Source organism: Rosa chinensis, chromosome 4, assembly GCF_002994745.2.
Source record: "Rosa chinensis cultivar Old Blush chromosome 4, RchiOBHm-V2, whole genome shotgun sequence".
Taxonomy (NCBI): Eukaryota; Viridiplantae; Streptophyta; class Magnoliopsida; order Rosales; family Rosaceae; genus Rosa; species Rosa chinensis.
The window spans coordinates 32,458,870-32,474,489 of NC_037091.1; the positions used below are offsets into that span (position 1 = coordinate 32,458,870).

Below are 15,620 nucleotides of genomic sequence, written 5' to 3' on the forward strand. Positions count from 1 at the left end.
TGGAAAAGGTACGATTCCTATCTTCAATTCAGAGTTTCAATTGAACATCCGCTATCAAATTTTCGGAGACGAAAAGTTTGATTTATATCAATTCCGTTGCTAAAGGTTTGGATGTTTGAGGTGATATAGAATTTTCAATCGAAATTCTCAATATGATTATTCTTCATTTCAACTTTCAGCTCAGCTTTGAACTAGTTCAATATCAGAGATTCATTTGCTTGTGATTTTTACTCTTTATTTTGTGCATGCAGAACAATCAGAACCTGTTCAGGCTTTTGGGCTTTGCGGTGTAGTGCTGGTATTCTAAGCTTTGCAATCAAAAATTAAGATGCAAGTTAGATACAATTCATTTCATTGCTTTTGTTTTTAGATTTTTGTGTATGGATGTTTATCCAATTGCTATTTAGGTTGAGAACATGTATGATATGATGATGGTGAGTTTAGCATATTATTACTAGTTTCGAGGGGCTGTGGCTATTTGGATTTTTTACTGGTGTCATAAATCTTTTGCTAGTGTGATACATGCACTCCGTGGCCTGATGATAGAAAACCTGAACTAAAAGCTTTTGATGATAAAAAAGAAGGTGTTAAAGGCCTTGTAGATGCTGGCATAACCGAAATTCCTCGAATTTTTTTATCATCCACTGATCCACCTGAAGAATGCTCCATTGACAATACCTCTGGTTCAGAAGAAGTCCAGTTTAGCATTCTGGTCATAGACCTAGCTCAAAGGCCTCTTCGATCCAACTAAACGAAAGGAGATTGTTGCAGATGTTGGAGAAGCATCAGAGACGTGGGGATTCTTTCAAATTTCCAATCATGGAATACCTTTTGATGTGCTAGAGGAGATGAAGGACGGGGTACGTGGGTTTCATGAGCAGGATACTGAAGTGAAGAAACAGTTTTATAATCGTGATGACTCCAGTAGTCCATTCGTCTACAACAGCAACTTTGATTTGTATAGTGCACCGACAACTAATTGGAGGGATAGTTTTTTGTGTCATATGGCTCCTACTCCTCCTAAGACAGAAGACTTGCCAAAAGTATGCAGGTACATGAAGAGTGTTGAACTCTTTTATGTTTGTGCTATAATTGGTATGTTTATGAGTGTTTATTTAATTCAGATTCCATTGTGAATTAGATGGTATGATTATGTTTTGACATTTCCACTTGTTACTAGAGGGAAGTTAATACATTGACCAGCTTAAGGGTAGGTGTGTTGGACAACAGACCCATAAGATAAGAACTTGTAAGCAGATTTATACAGATGGGTAGGCAGAGTCACATAACAAGCTAGTCTTTGCTAGTACTTAGCCTGTGTCAGAACTGGCTCAGTTGCTTATCTGATATCGGAGGGGTTTTAGGGTAGAATGCCATGGACATGAAGAATCATATTTCGAATAAGAGAGAGAATCTCTTGGTTTCTTCTATGAATGAGTGAGCAACTTTACTATAGGCTAGCTAGTCGGTTGGCTTGAATTGCAAAAACCCTGTCCCTAGCAATAGGTTGTATTGAAGAAATTACCATTCTGCTTAAAGAAACCTTCTATTTAACAAGTTTCAAGCCATTTACAATTCGATATACCAAAAGGAATTGGTCATTAGAAAAATATAATTGCAGACATGTAATAGTAATAAACGTGTGTATACCCGACACATATATTATGTACTATTGTTTTAGGAAAAACAAGATGGTATATATGACTGCCTCATATGCTTTTCTGGGTTTCCAATTTGCAGAGAAATCCTTGTTGAATACTCGAAGCAAGTAATGAAGTTGGGGAAGCTATTGTTTGAGTTGTTGTCTGAGGCTCTTGGGTTAAAACTAACTCACTTGAATGATATAGATTGCAGTGAGGGGCTTCTGGTTTTAGGCCATTACTATCCTGCTTGTCCACAACCAGAATTAACAATAGGCACAAGCAAGATAATATTGGTGGTCTTCAAGTCCTCCTGCAAGATAATATTGGTGGTCTTCAAGTCCTTCATCAGAACAACTCGATTGACGTACCCTATGTACCGGGTGCCTTAGTGGTTAACCATGGAGATCTTATACAGGCAAGTTTAAGCATCGATGCTTCTTTTCAATTAAGAAATGCTGCTTTGCTTGTTTATCTCTTAGATCTTGGTATATTTAGATTTTTGCATGGCATTTGGGACTTTGTTTTTCGTCCTCTCAAATCTAAAGTGGCTATCTCCTAATGTTGTATTTCCTTATTATTGATTCTGTTTGAGTGACATTTTCTATAATGCATTTATTTGCAGAACAAGGCCCAGCTTGTGGTTATCGCTCATGATGTCGATCCAATTGAGTTGGTTGTATGGCTCCCTGCTTTATGCAGAAAGATGGAGATCCCCTATTGCATTGTGAAGGGCAAAGCACGTTTGGGAGCGGTAATTCTTCTTACATATACATTCTGTTTTTTTGTTCTATCATGCCACGGCTACTTGAATAAACTTTCACTATCTTCTCATAGAATCCTTAACCTTTATATGTTATAATGTCACTTAATTTTCTGTCATGCCTGGTCCACTTGAGGTGGCATCAAGTTAGTATAATTGATTCTCTAAAACTGCTATCACTATTTCGATCTTTCCAGTTTCGAAAACCAAATACAAAACAAGGTAAAATGGCATTTCTGAGGTCCGTGGCTAGTGCCATAGCTACCTCTCTATTACCGGCTGCCCATGCCTCTTATTCCTCTCAATATTTCCGATTCCCTAAACTCCAAAGCTTTCCTTTCTCTCCTCCTCCTCCCCAAACCCAAATCTTCTATTCCTCGCTACAAGCCTTACCCACTCTCCCTCAGCTCTCCACATGAACGCTCCCACATTGGAACGGAAGTCCTCCTTTCAGGTCGCACTGCAATTCTCACACCCTTCTTTGTTTTCTATTCATTCTTTGATGGGTTTAATCTGATTCGTCGATTTACTTAAATTTCATTGATGGTTTCTATTATAAATCTTCAAGTACTCAACTTTTCTTTACTGATTCTGCAAATTTTATTGTTTTTCAACTGCAGAATGATGTTGTATTGCCAGAGCTACTGGTAACTTCCAACCTTCAAGAATTTACTTTCTTTTGGTTTAACTATATCAAATTGCATCTGTTTCTATTGAGAAATTTTGATTAGGATATGAGTTTCCTGGGCTGGAGTAGATTTGATGTTTATTTCAGAGGAAACAGTTATCTATGCTGGCGTTTTTTAGTTATGAAAATTAAGGGTCTGCTGATCTTGCTGAAAATCTGAACTGTTGGTTTTGGTTGGTAACAGACAGAGTACATGGTAGATATGAAATGTGAGGGTTGTGTTAAGGCTTTCAAGAAAATGCTACAAGTTGTTGATGGTGAGACTTTTGAGCTACTAAATTATACTAGAATTTTATGCTGTTTTGCCTCTCATCAGTAGCAATTATCTTATGCTTAATGGGGTTTTCCTTTAGGGGTTAAAAGTGTAGAGGCGGACCTCAACACCCAAGTCTTTAGGATTCTAGGTGTAACCTCTAAAGACCATGACTGAAACTCTCAAGCAGACGGGTCGAAAAGCGAGATTGATTGGGCAAGGGATCCCAGAAGGTTAGGTCTTTTTTCTTGCTTTTGGTTCAGTTCAAATTTGTTTTCATTATCTTCTTACTTTGTCATTGAATCAACCATTTAGGGTACATATTCATTGTCATTGGTACCTTTTGCATGGCTCTGGTTAAAGACTAAGATTCTTATTCGAGCGAGTTTTTCTTTTAAGTAATGTGAAAAATGAACAGCAAGACTACTTTTTAGGTAGTCTAGTGAGTTATAAAGTTAAAAAAAAAACCGTCTTTTAAGTTACAAGTAGAATACAAATGATATATCTGAGTATGAAGAATGGTATGGTTAGGCACATAGAGCTTGTTTTGATTACCCATATTAGTCGATCACAACATCCTGGTTTTCTTAATGGACTTTCTTTTCAGGTCTTCCCATTAAAAAAATTGTGCTCTTGCGTATCGGATCTCATAACTGAAAAGGCGTGTCACAACCCAACCTTGAGTCATGACTAAGGTGGTGGTTAAAAACTGAAATCAGAGTAAGACATTTTTTTTTTATGGTTAAATTCTAATCTTTTTGGGTGAATAAGTATTGAGACTCTTGTGATCACAAGAGTCTCAAGATCACAAGAGTCTCAAGTACTTATTCCTCAGAAAAGATTTGTTATGTTAAAGTTCTGTTTCATAATTTGCTGGAATTCTTCGAAGTATGAACATAAACTATAATATTCTGTGTCTTCTTCTTACAAAGCTTTACGGCAAATAAAGCTGCATCATGTCTTTGCCTATTAAAAGTTGATGCTCAAGTGAAAAGCTGATTTGAAACTAGCATTTGAGCCATACTTACAGAAATTCTCTACTTTGTGCACACCAAATTATATCCTCAATTTTACTCTTTTCCTTAAATGCTTTCTCGTATCAAGTTCTCAATTTGGTACATATGACGTTGTGTTTTGGTATGAAAAGTCTGATTTGAAATACACTCTTGTGTCACGTTCGTTGAGTCAAACTTGGAACCAAAACTTTCATTATTGGGCCTATATTAAAACAAAGTTCTTTTCTTTCTCTTTTCTACACCCTTTCGAATTTTACGACTGCTGATATACATGTTCAACATACTTGCTGACTTCTTTCCTGCCTTGCAAAAAAAAAAAAAAAACTGATTTTTGATTTACCCTGCACTACGTTTTGAAACAAAGCTTCTCAATTGTGGAATTCACTTGAAGCAAAGCTTCGTTCTTTGACTACAGCTACACAGCTACATTGAAGTTACGAGTTTACGAACTCAAAAATAGATCACTCAATGAAGGTTTGCCTGTATTAATAACTAATAGATGCTCTTGGCTTTTAAGTACTTGTGACGTTTTAGCCTTGGCCATTTACCAAAAGCCTTGGCAATGACTTTCTGATCTGAACAAAATCTTTTAGCTGTGCACAGTTGGTCATTTTCCCTTTTTTTCCCTGAGTTTGCTTACAGTAAAGAGACTTTACATGTTAAGTTGATGCCAATTTCAGTTTTTGCTAATGAAAAAGCTGATCTCTCATACTTTCGAATCAAAGTATGGGTAAACTTTTCATTTGTTTTAAGTCTAATTCTTTTATCTGATTACCCTTTTACTCATGGTTTGTGAACTCGAATTTGTATGTTGTCGAAAGTCTAGCTATGCCTATGAAAACCAACCATTACTTCAATGTACAAGGTTTATATATATGTTTACTGATTTGGCTTTTCATTAAATTTTATATGAATTATTTACTTGAGATCAAATTTTATTCCCTGATCATGCCCCTTGGTATTCGCAAAATGATTAACTAATCCTTTTGATATAATAAACTGATTTCAGTGGGAGAGGAGAGGCAGCAACCAATGCACCCAAGTGGATATTGATCAAGTGCGAAATGAGTGGGAGAAGTTTGTTGTCAACACATATGTGCATGAGCCATGAAGTAGCGCGCTTGTTGCTGGTCCATTTTTGCTAAGGAAAGCATCTTTTTTTGTGCTCATTGTCATGCACCATGTGTTGCATGTTTTGGAACAATGGATATATATGTATTAGCTTTTTGATGTCCCAAGTAGATGGGCATGCACTAGAATGCTTTTCTTGTTTAAAATGTTGGGTTCAATGATTAGTGGTTTGCAATGTTTATATTTGATGGTTTGCAATGTTTATATTTGGTATGTAAATGGATCAAATGCACAATTTAATTCAGGAATAGGATATGTTCAAATAATCAGACAACAGAACAAATATAATGATAACTACCTGTTGTCTGAATGACCAAAAATGGGGACATATCACACTGCAATCATTCATATATCATACATCGGATTTTAACAAATCACTGTCTTCTAATCTACACTCACACAACAGAAGCAATTAAACTCTGTTGTCGCAAAGTTAATCAGACAACAAAAGAAATTGAATTATGTTGTCCCAAAGTTAATCAGACAACAGATATAGTCCAAGAACTGAAGTTTGAATATCAGTCCGACAACACACAAAATAAAAGTCCGTTGTCTGAGAAGCTCAACATACAACAGCTTCAAAACTAGCACTGTTGTCTGAAGGCAGCGCCGCAACTGCCGCGCAGGTGCGCCTGGCATCTGCCGAGCCACCTGCCGAGCCATCTGCCTAGTATCACACAACACATTTAACACATAAACGTTGTCTGTATGTTTCTCAGACAACTGTGTTCCACCGTTGTCTGAATTTTCAACAGACAACGGCTCGGTCTACAACGGTGGCACTCCAAATCAGACAACAGTTTCTGTCTGTCGTCTGATACGTTTTTAGGCATAGTGATGTATGAAGTGCTTAAAGCTGTTGACTATGAGTGTGCATATAAACTTTGTTAATTTTCGCTTCTTTTACTTGCTACCTATTTACCAATTTCTTTCTCTCTCGATCTGTTGGTATCATATGCCAAAGCTAGCATGTTTGCATCATCTCCTTTCGAATAGACTGCAGCTAAAATCTAAGATGTATGAAAACTATTTTCACTATTTGAATGAAATGTGATGATTTTCCTTTTGTATGTTATTTTTCTAATTTACTCACAAGAACAAATTCCGCAGCAAAGCGCGGGCAGTATTTCTAGTATATATATATATATATATATATATATATAAATATCAACTCCTTCCAATTCTGATTACTGTTGTGAAACATATCCATTCACATTAACTTGTATTTTTTTTTTAATACTTGCAGTGGGAAAGGAAAGCAAATCACTTCTACACACAAAAAGACATTGATCAGGTCCCGGCCGAGTGGGCAAAGTATGTCAGCCAATTTCAACAAAGCTAGTGTGTCGAGAAGATTCTAATTTTGGACATGCATCATCTATAACCCATATTAACTAGTTATGCAGTTGGTCTAAGTATCTATTTTTGGCCTGCAAGTACAGTTTATGATCAGTAGTATGAGATATCAGTGTTTTTTGGGTTACATTTGTTGATCATGCCAACTGCTATGGGTTATTGAACTGATGTTTATTAAGTTTAGCTCCATGATGGATGTATGTATAGCTGCAGGAACAGATTGATCAAATATTGGTATTTTTGTGAATGGATTTCATATTTGATGAATGCATTGTGTTGTTCCCAGATTTACATGATTATGGCACAACAGGGATATTAGTATGACATCTGGAATAGAAAGCAACAACAAAATGATGTTGTTGGACGCGTCAAAGAACAACAGAAACAAGAAAAAATGTGTTCATATTTGGACACTCAAACAACAGATAATTGTCGTCTTCATGTCAAAACAAAGACAGAGTCGAAAATGAAACAACATTTAACTGTCGCTCAAATTAGCTTCAAGCAACAAATAATTGTCCTGGTGCTCTTCAACCTTCAGTTAATTGTTGTAGAGTATAAACCACAACAATAGATAAATGTAACCTTAACAACTTTTAAACCACACTTAATTGTAATTCCAAGTTATATGCCACAACAGATAACTATTACTATAAGTTAATAAAAACCACAGACAACTGTTATTTGTATTCTCTTTAAACGTCATTTAACTGTCATCTGTGACTAAACTCAAACGGTAAATAAATGTAGTATTAACTAAGTTCAATGTACACTTATCTGTGACTATAATGCATATAAAACAACATATAAATGTTATCGTAGGCGACTAAAGACGATAGATAATTGTATTTTAAACTGAATAAGAATGACAGTTAACTGTTATTGAACTGGAATAAAACAACACTTAACTGTTATTATAAGTCCATTCAGACCACAGAAATTATAAGGAACTGTTATTTGTTTCTAGTTCACACGACATTTATCTGTCGTTTGAATTCACTAGCCTCATATCTCGATTTCATCAGACAACAGAAGACCTAACAAATTTCTGTCGTCTGATAAATAAGACGACAGAGGAAATCTGTCGTCTGATGACCCAAGAGACGGCACCGTACTAGACAACATAATTTTTTTTAATCAGACGACAGATCTCCTCTGTCGTCTGATTGCTTTTCTGGCATAGTGTCATTTTCCATCAGAACAAAGAAATCTCAGAAACTAAACATACTGACCCTCATAAACTAAAGCTAATGATCTTTAGATGGTCCATATAATCATAGATTGCACATATTGCAGAATTTTAATGCTACTGACGCTCAATCATCATAGATTGCACATATTGCAGCATTTTAATGCTACTGACTGTCAATAAGCTCAGACAATTCATTTTGTACTATTATCAGCCACATAACATCAATTTTCACTGCCTAGCTACACATAAAAAATGAGATTGCAATACACATAGATTTACTGACCCTCAATAGCCTAAATGTTAATTTCTTAATTTGTTAAAGCTACTAACCCTTAGAATTTCTCAACCATTGAGAATAATTAAAATTTCTCAACCAAAATCATTTACCTGAGGGAGAGACTGACAACACGAGGCTGAAGGTACTGACCCTCAGAATTTCTCAACCAAAATTTCTCAGGTAAAGCTGCTAAACATAATCAAATTTCGACAGTGTTGAATGCATTGCACAAAAATCAGACCATAGTTATTGACCTTCAGTAACTACAAATTTCTCTACTGACCTTCAAGACTATAGCTACTGACCCGCCGGTGTCTCGCCCTTACTTCGCTGCTGGGGTCGCGCCCTTGGTTCGCCGTTGAGGTCGCGCCCTTGCTTCTCCGCCGGGTCGCGCGCTTGCTTCGCCGCTGGGTAGAACGCTTGCTTCGCCGTCGAGGTCGCGCCCTTGCTTCTCCGCAGGGTCGCTCTCTTGCTTCACCGCTGGGTAGAGCGCTTGCTTCGCCGCCGGGGATGCGAGCTTGCTTCTCCACCGGATCGGGTCCTTGCTTCGCCGCCGAGTCGCCCCCTTGCTTCACCTCAGGGTCGCGCGCTTGGTTCGCCCGCTTGGTTCGCCGCCGGGGTCGCGCGCTTGGTTCGCCGCCGGGGTCGCCCGCTTGCTTCACCTCTGGGGTCGCACTTGCGCCCTTGCTTCGTTGCCTAGATTCACCAGAGCCCTAGATGTCGATTTAGTTCAGACGGTTTAGATTTTGGGATCGCTTTGATTTTGGGAGAAATGGTTTATATTGGTCAGTGGCATGTTTGGTAATTTTTTGAATACTTGAGAGTTATTTCTTTACGATTATGGCCGCACGGACTCCATATTTTGGATTTTGCTATTGGTAATTAATAATAATGCCATTTTGTAGTTATTGGTCATTATCTCACAGATTAATTGAAAACATCAATCAGTTAGAAATCAAAGCTAAGTAAAGTTTTGACCAACTTGTACAGATCAACATATAGCTGCTCAAAAAACAAAATAAAATACTGAATGGAATCCTTGTAATTGAGATCGATTTCTGGTTTAAGCTTGTGGTTCTAATTTTTATCGATGATTTAGCATGCAGCAAAAGCTCAGAATCTTCCAAGTACTCTAGTGCGAAGCGATAATCACGTACTAGATCAAACTTTGGAAATACGAACACTATACCACCAGTATGTCTCAACCTTTTTGACATCAAGTTTGTAACAGCTACGTACGTACATGTCGCCATCTTGAGTTAGAAACTAGTCCTTAGTCCTCGATCAATCCTCATCCAAATCTTTACCAATACAATTTGAGCTTTGAATCCCATAATCACATCATCCACTAATGACTAATTGATTAGACAACTACACTATTTTTTTTCTTTTCTTTTCTTTTCTTCTAATCTCATAACCTCCGGCCGCCTATTTTCTGTTAGATCTCATGCAGTTGAGGAAACCAGAGATGAGGGTGAGGAGGGCGAATGAAAATTAAAGAAGAACGAGTTAACTTTTCCGCAAGTCGTTTTCTACCACAGAACAAAATGAATTACTGGTTGAGATATTTGTAATTCAGATCTTTTTTTGGTTTAACAGTGTAGTTATATATATATATATATATATATATATTTTGACAATGATCTGTGCATGAACTCATGAAGCAAAGCTTGAACTCTTCTTAGTATTGTGAAACCAAGATGAATATTAGATTCACATTTTAAAGCTCACCATTAATTTCAATACAACAATTAAGTTTGGATCTTCCCGTGTTTATATTATCGCATTATATCCTTTAATAGTTTAATTGTACCCTATGACTTCATACGCATAAACACATGATCAATCACAAAATATCTAACTAACAACAAATGTCTACTGACATGAGGCATGTCCAAGTCCCCAAACTATCCTCTATCCATATATATCCATGGACGTATGGGTTCAAATCCTTAGAGTGAGTGTAACAGCATATGTACGTGTTGAACTCTTTGTAGTTGAGATTAGCTTATGATTTTTCTACTTTAGTTTAATTTATGATGAACGTACGACAACAAATTATTTGACATAACAGATCGAGCTGATTATGTTCATAGACTATTGTTTAATGACGCTCACTAGAACTAACTGAACCAGAGATGTAAATAGGTTAGCCATTTCTATAGTTCGGGGTAACAAAGTACATAGCTTAACCACATTCCTGTGCGCCTGCTCACGTATATCAGAGATTTTTTTTTTTTTGTTTTTCCAATTTTTTCCACAAAGAAAATTCTTTTCCTTTTTGTCTTGGGTTGTAATATTATTCTTTCCTAGTTTCTTTAGCAAAGACTTTGTCTCAGCTTTACTAGCTAGGAATCCGTTTGGATCTGGGAAAGAAATTATCTATATAAGGAGGTCCTTGGGCTCTGTATTCCTCACACTTTATTCTCAAAGCACTTCGTGATTGAAACTTTGATTGGTACTTAGCTAATTGAGATTAATCAAGACGAGATTTCCAAATATGTCGCAAGAAGGCAACAAGTGGACGATGGCTGGAGACAACAAGAAGGACCATTCTCAAGAAAACCGCTCCTGTGAAGGCCGTTCGTGTCCACCAGCTCCAAAAAAGAGCCAACCTTCTCCAAGATACAATGACTCTTTTGGCGGACAAAACTTAAACACGAATTTCAACCAAGAAGCTCGAAGGAGTAGTTAGAGCATATGGTACTATGAAATAACAATTTGATTTGTTGTGCTTTGATCTATTGATCACTTTCTGTTTTACTGTTTCTCTAGCTATATTTTATGTAATAATGACTGGTTTTTGTTTAGTGATGGAGAATTTATTATATCTTAATACAGAAATTTTTTGTTAGAATGCATGAGTTAATTTTAACAATTCTTGGTTATTAGTTTTGAGAAACTTGCGTTTCAATTTGAACTTGTCAATCACGCATAGATGAGCTGAAGCTAAGAAAAGGAGATTCAGAAGATCTTTCTCCCATTTTCTTTGGATCTTGGGGGATTTCTTTCCTATTTTCAATTGCATGGAACACCATTTATTTTGCTGATCGAGGCAATAATGGAAAACAAACAAACATTCTTTACCATATATTCTGTAGACAGTTAAGTTAAATTTCTCCTCGATCAACAGGAAAAACATTCATGTGATCGATAAAATACAATTTAGTGTTCTGGGATCACATACTCGTCCAAAGAATTAATGCTTGACCAATCAACTGTTATCTAATTCGTGAAACTCTATCATCTTGAATTCTTGATTTATGTTTTGTTAAAAAAGGCCTCACTAGCTGGCGATAATGAAATTCTTGAGATCTATTTCATTGATCATTCTGAAGGACTATTTCAACACTAATGATTAAATGATTCAGTAACGCAATTAAAGCTAGCAAGTAGCAAACAAAGGCATAAAAAGAGAAGGCCAAAATGTCAACATTACACATAATCCGGTTTCATCAAGTTGATGAGATCGATCAAGTCCTGCGACACAAGGGAAGTAATGAGACAGACACCAATTAAGAAAATCATTCACGTTGAGTTTGTGATGTGAGAAATCTAGGCTCATGATCCACCAATTGGCTGAGAATGACGAATAAACAAGCCTTGGAATCAACTCCTAACATTAATCTTGCTAAATTATATTTACTTCCAAAGAATTTCACAATCTTCATCCAAATAATAATCGAACTCTGGCGGTAAATCAAATTAAGTTCACAAAGCCTTCTTTCTCAGTTCTTTGATTGATTGCTGTCCAAGGATCATGGAAACCTTTGAGGATGTTTCCTCGCCTATATTTTCAGATAATGCAACATGTCTGCTGAGCATTGAGCATGACTATATGGCGTACTCACCATTAGCTCCTCCAACTCATGGTACTCAAGCTTTTTTAGCAGACTTTAGTGGAGTGTCAAGACTTTTATGGAGTGCCAAGTCTTTCTTTGTCAAATTTTTTTGTTTTAGGCCTGTTTCAGCAGGCCTCTTCCATGTAACCAAAAAAGAATAAAAAATTGTATGCAGGAAACTAAAAATTTTTTACTGGCTGGTGTAACTGTGATTTCCTGCACCACTATATATCACATACAGATGATGTGAAGTCACTAGATTTTCACAAAACTTCTTTGTTCTGTTTTTAAAGGGGACAAGCTAGCCTTACAATTTTGATACTAGTACGTAGAAGTAATTCAATGTTTTGATTCTTTGTTCACTGTGTCTTTGATACTGCAAGAGTAGTACTGTTGACGTGTTAAAAGGTATATGATGTAGTCAGCTTCCTCTTGAATTCTCTCCACTTCTAAGAAGCTGAAGCTAGGACCAGTTCCTTGCCTCCAGCGGTACCTCAAATACCATCTAAACAGATGACAATTGTTCAGATTAAAACCAAGTCTAGGAAGGTGAAGTTGCTGTTACACTAATGAAATAAACAAAGGGGTCATTTGAATACCTCAACACATTGCCATATCTTATTTTTACGATCTCTTGGCACCTGCTTCCAAGTAGGTCTCCAAATAGGTGCCTTGGTACGTGCAAGTATACCCCAATGTATGACTGCATTTCCTTCGCTGCAGCACCATAAGGCGAACCTTTCTTGTTAAATGTACAAGACTTTAAGCTTTACACCAAGGATTTTTCAGCGCACAATCCTATGCATAGTTACACAACCTCGCTTCAACAACTATAAGCCATGTTTTTCGGGGCTGGAGGCCTTTGATGACTTACCCTCCTTCTTCTTGGTCAATGACTTTTTATCTAAAACAGAATTAATTGCAATGGGGAGCAAGTCATGGAGCACTATATGGCAATCATGCGATTTCATGCCAACAAGCAGAAGATCTTCCATTGACACTAAACTCCTCACATTAGAACAGAAATGATCAGCTAACTTCATACTGAAAAAAGAAGTGCAAACTATTCTCTTCTCTTCTAACATTAAATTCCAGCTTACCAACGGTAACTTCTACTTTTTTCTCGAAGTATCGGGCTTCAAACTAGTCCTTATACCCATAGCAACCATATCAAATCGAGCAGCCACCCCATCTTTTATTTTCCCAGCAATGTTCAGCAATGTTCCAATGATTGCATCACATACATTCTTCTTGATATGCATGACATCTAGAGTGTGTCGAACAGGTAAAAACTTCCAGTACTCCAATTCGAAGAAAACTGATTTCTTCTTCAACATGGTCTGTTCACAACTTCAACACCCTTATATGATGGATGACGATGCTTTTTACCAAAAGGCATGTTCAACCCTTCCACTCTTTCCAACATTTCCTGTCTTGTTAATGGAACATGAGCGAGGTCAACTTTTTCAGTGTTATCGAAAGCTGTTGCTCGCCTTCAATAAGGATGGTGACGTGGTAAGAATCTTCGATGCCGCTGATACGACATCCTTTGACCATGACTGAGCCTAAGAGGTTTGGTGTTCTCTAGACAAATAGGACACGCATTGTATCCTTTCACAATTCTGCCTGATAAGTTCCCATATGCAAGGAAGTCGTTGATTGTCCAAAAGAGGATTGTTTTTAGTTTGAAGTACTGATTCCTATAAGCATCATAGACCCGTTCAACCCATCCCACAAAATCTTCAATCATCTATCAATAGTTGGAGGTAGACATCAATGTCATTTCCAGGTTGTTTAGGTCCTGAGATTAACAAAGTGAGCATCATGTACTTCCTCTTCATGCATAGCCAAGGAGGAAGATTGTAGCTCACTAATATGATAGGCCAACAAGAATATGTACTAGATAGGGAACTGTGGGGATTGAAGCCGTCGGAGGAAAGTGCGAGCCTTAGATTCCTAGGGTCTGAACTAAAAGCAGGCCACTTATCGTCCACTAACTTCCAAGTAGGGAAATCAGTTGGATGCCTTAATTTGCCATCCTTGACTCGCTCATCAGCGTTCCAGGTCAAAGTTTTAGCTGTATGCTTCAATTGAAACATCTTTCGGAACCTAGGTATAGGTGGAAAATACCACAAAACTTTACCTGGAACCCCTTCTTTCTCTACATTATTCTTTCCTAACTTCCACCTAGATATACCACAAGCAGGGCAGCTAGTGGCATCAACATGATTGTCCCTATATAAAATACAGTCGTTAGGGTATGCATGCATTTTTTTTGTAGCCCATTCCTAAAGCACACAACGTCTTTTTGGCCTTGTAGAAAGGACCAGTATCTCATTACCTTCTAGAAGCAATATTCCGATCAGTATTAACATGTCAGAATAGCATGCATCACTCAACCCTTGCTTGGCTTTCAGATTATACGTTTTAACAAGCCCATTCAACTTTGTAAAACGGGTACAACTAGGGTAAAGAGGTTTATCACCATGATCGACAAACCTCAATAACTCATCAGAGTCTTCTGAAAACTCGACCTCATCATCGTGCCCTCTATACCTATGTGATTAGGTTTCCATCTCTACAATTTCTGAATACCCTTCATTCTCTGAATTTCCCCCATGGTTAATCCATTTTGTGTATGTTCTGTCTATGCCAAATTCGATTAAATGATCTTTCACAACTCTAGCCTTATGATAGTTAACGTGCGCACAATTCAAACAAGGGAAACATATTCTATTAACATCACAATCATTCTCTAATGCAAACTGAATCATCTCTTCAACCCCTAACTGCAAATTTCGCTATCTTCTATCAGCATACATCCATGATTTATCCATCTTACAAAGAAAAGAAAAAACCAAAAAAAAAAAAAAAAAACACAACTTAGAAAGAATTCCCACAAGTAAACATCATACTTATCAAACATTTTTATCGCAACTATTCCAGGTTGTATACGATATGCATGTCATCACAACTAGGCATTTCAACAAACATATGCTTTAAACTTATAAACCTATATATATGCTTCACTAGCTAGTACAGATCGAATAAGAGAATATATGCTAAGAAATACTCACTTCAGCTTATACTCCTCCACCAGTGCGCAATAAGGTTATACTCTTCCACCATAAATAACACTAGGCCAAAAAAGCGAACAAACAACGGACCAAATTCGTTGTGTGATTTGGATGATCTCCGTTGTGTATCGGAGCGTTGTGTGATGAAAAATGGCACAACAGTGGAAACCCGTTGTGTGAATCACAAACAGTCAACACTTATTTGGTTAAAACTGTTGTGCCTTCTCTCGGCAGATGGCAACCGCAGTTGCCGCGCAGTCATGCTGCACATGTCATTGGCATCATTCACACAACAAAAGTTGTTTCCGAGCCGTTGTATGAAAGGTGAATCAGACAACAGCATTTTATTTTCTGTGTTGTATGAGTTATCCTCACACTTCACTTT

The 15,620-nt window shown here is 37.2% G+C and overlaps 1 pseudogene; it reads left to right on the plus strand.

Moving 5' to 3' along the window:
• Positions 1 to 416: 416 nt before the first annotated feature.
• Positions 417 to 3,521, plus strand: LOC112199129 (annotated as a pseudogene).
• The last annotated feature ends 12,099 nt before the right edge of the window (positions 3,522 to 15,620 follow it).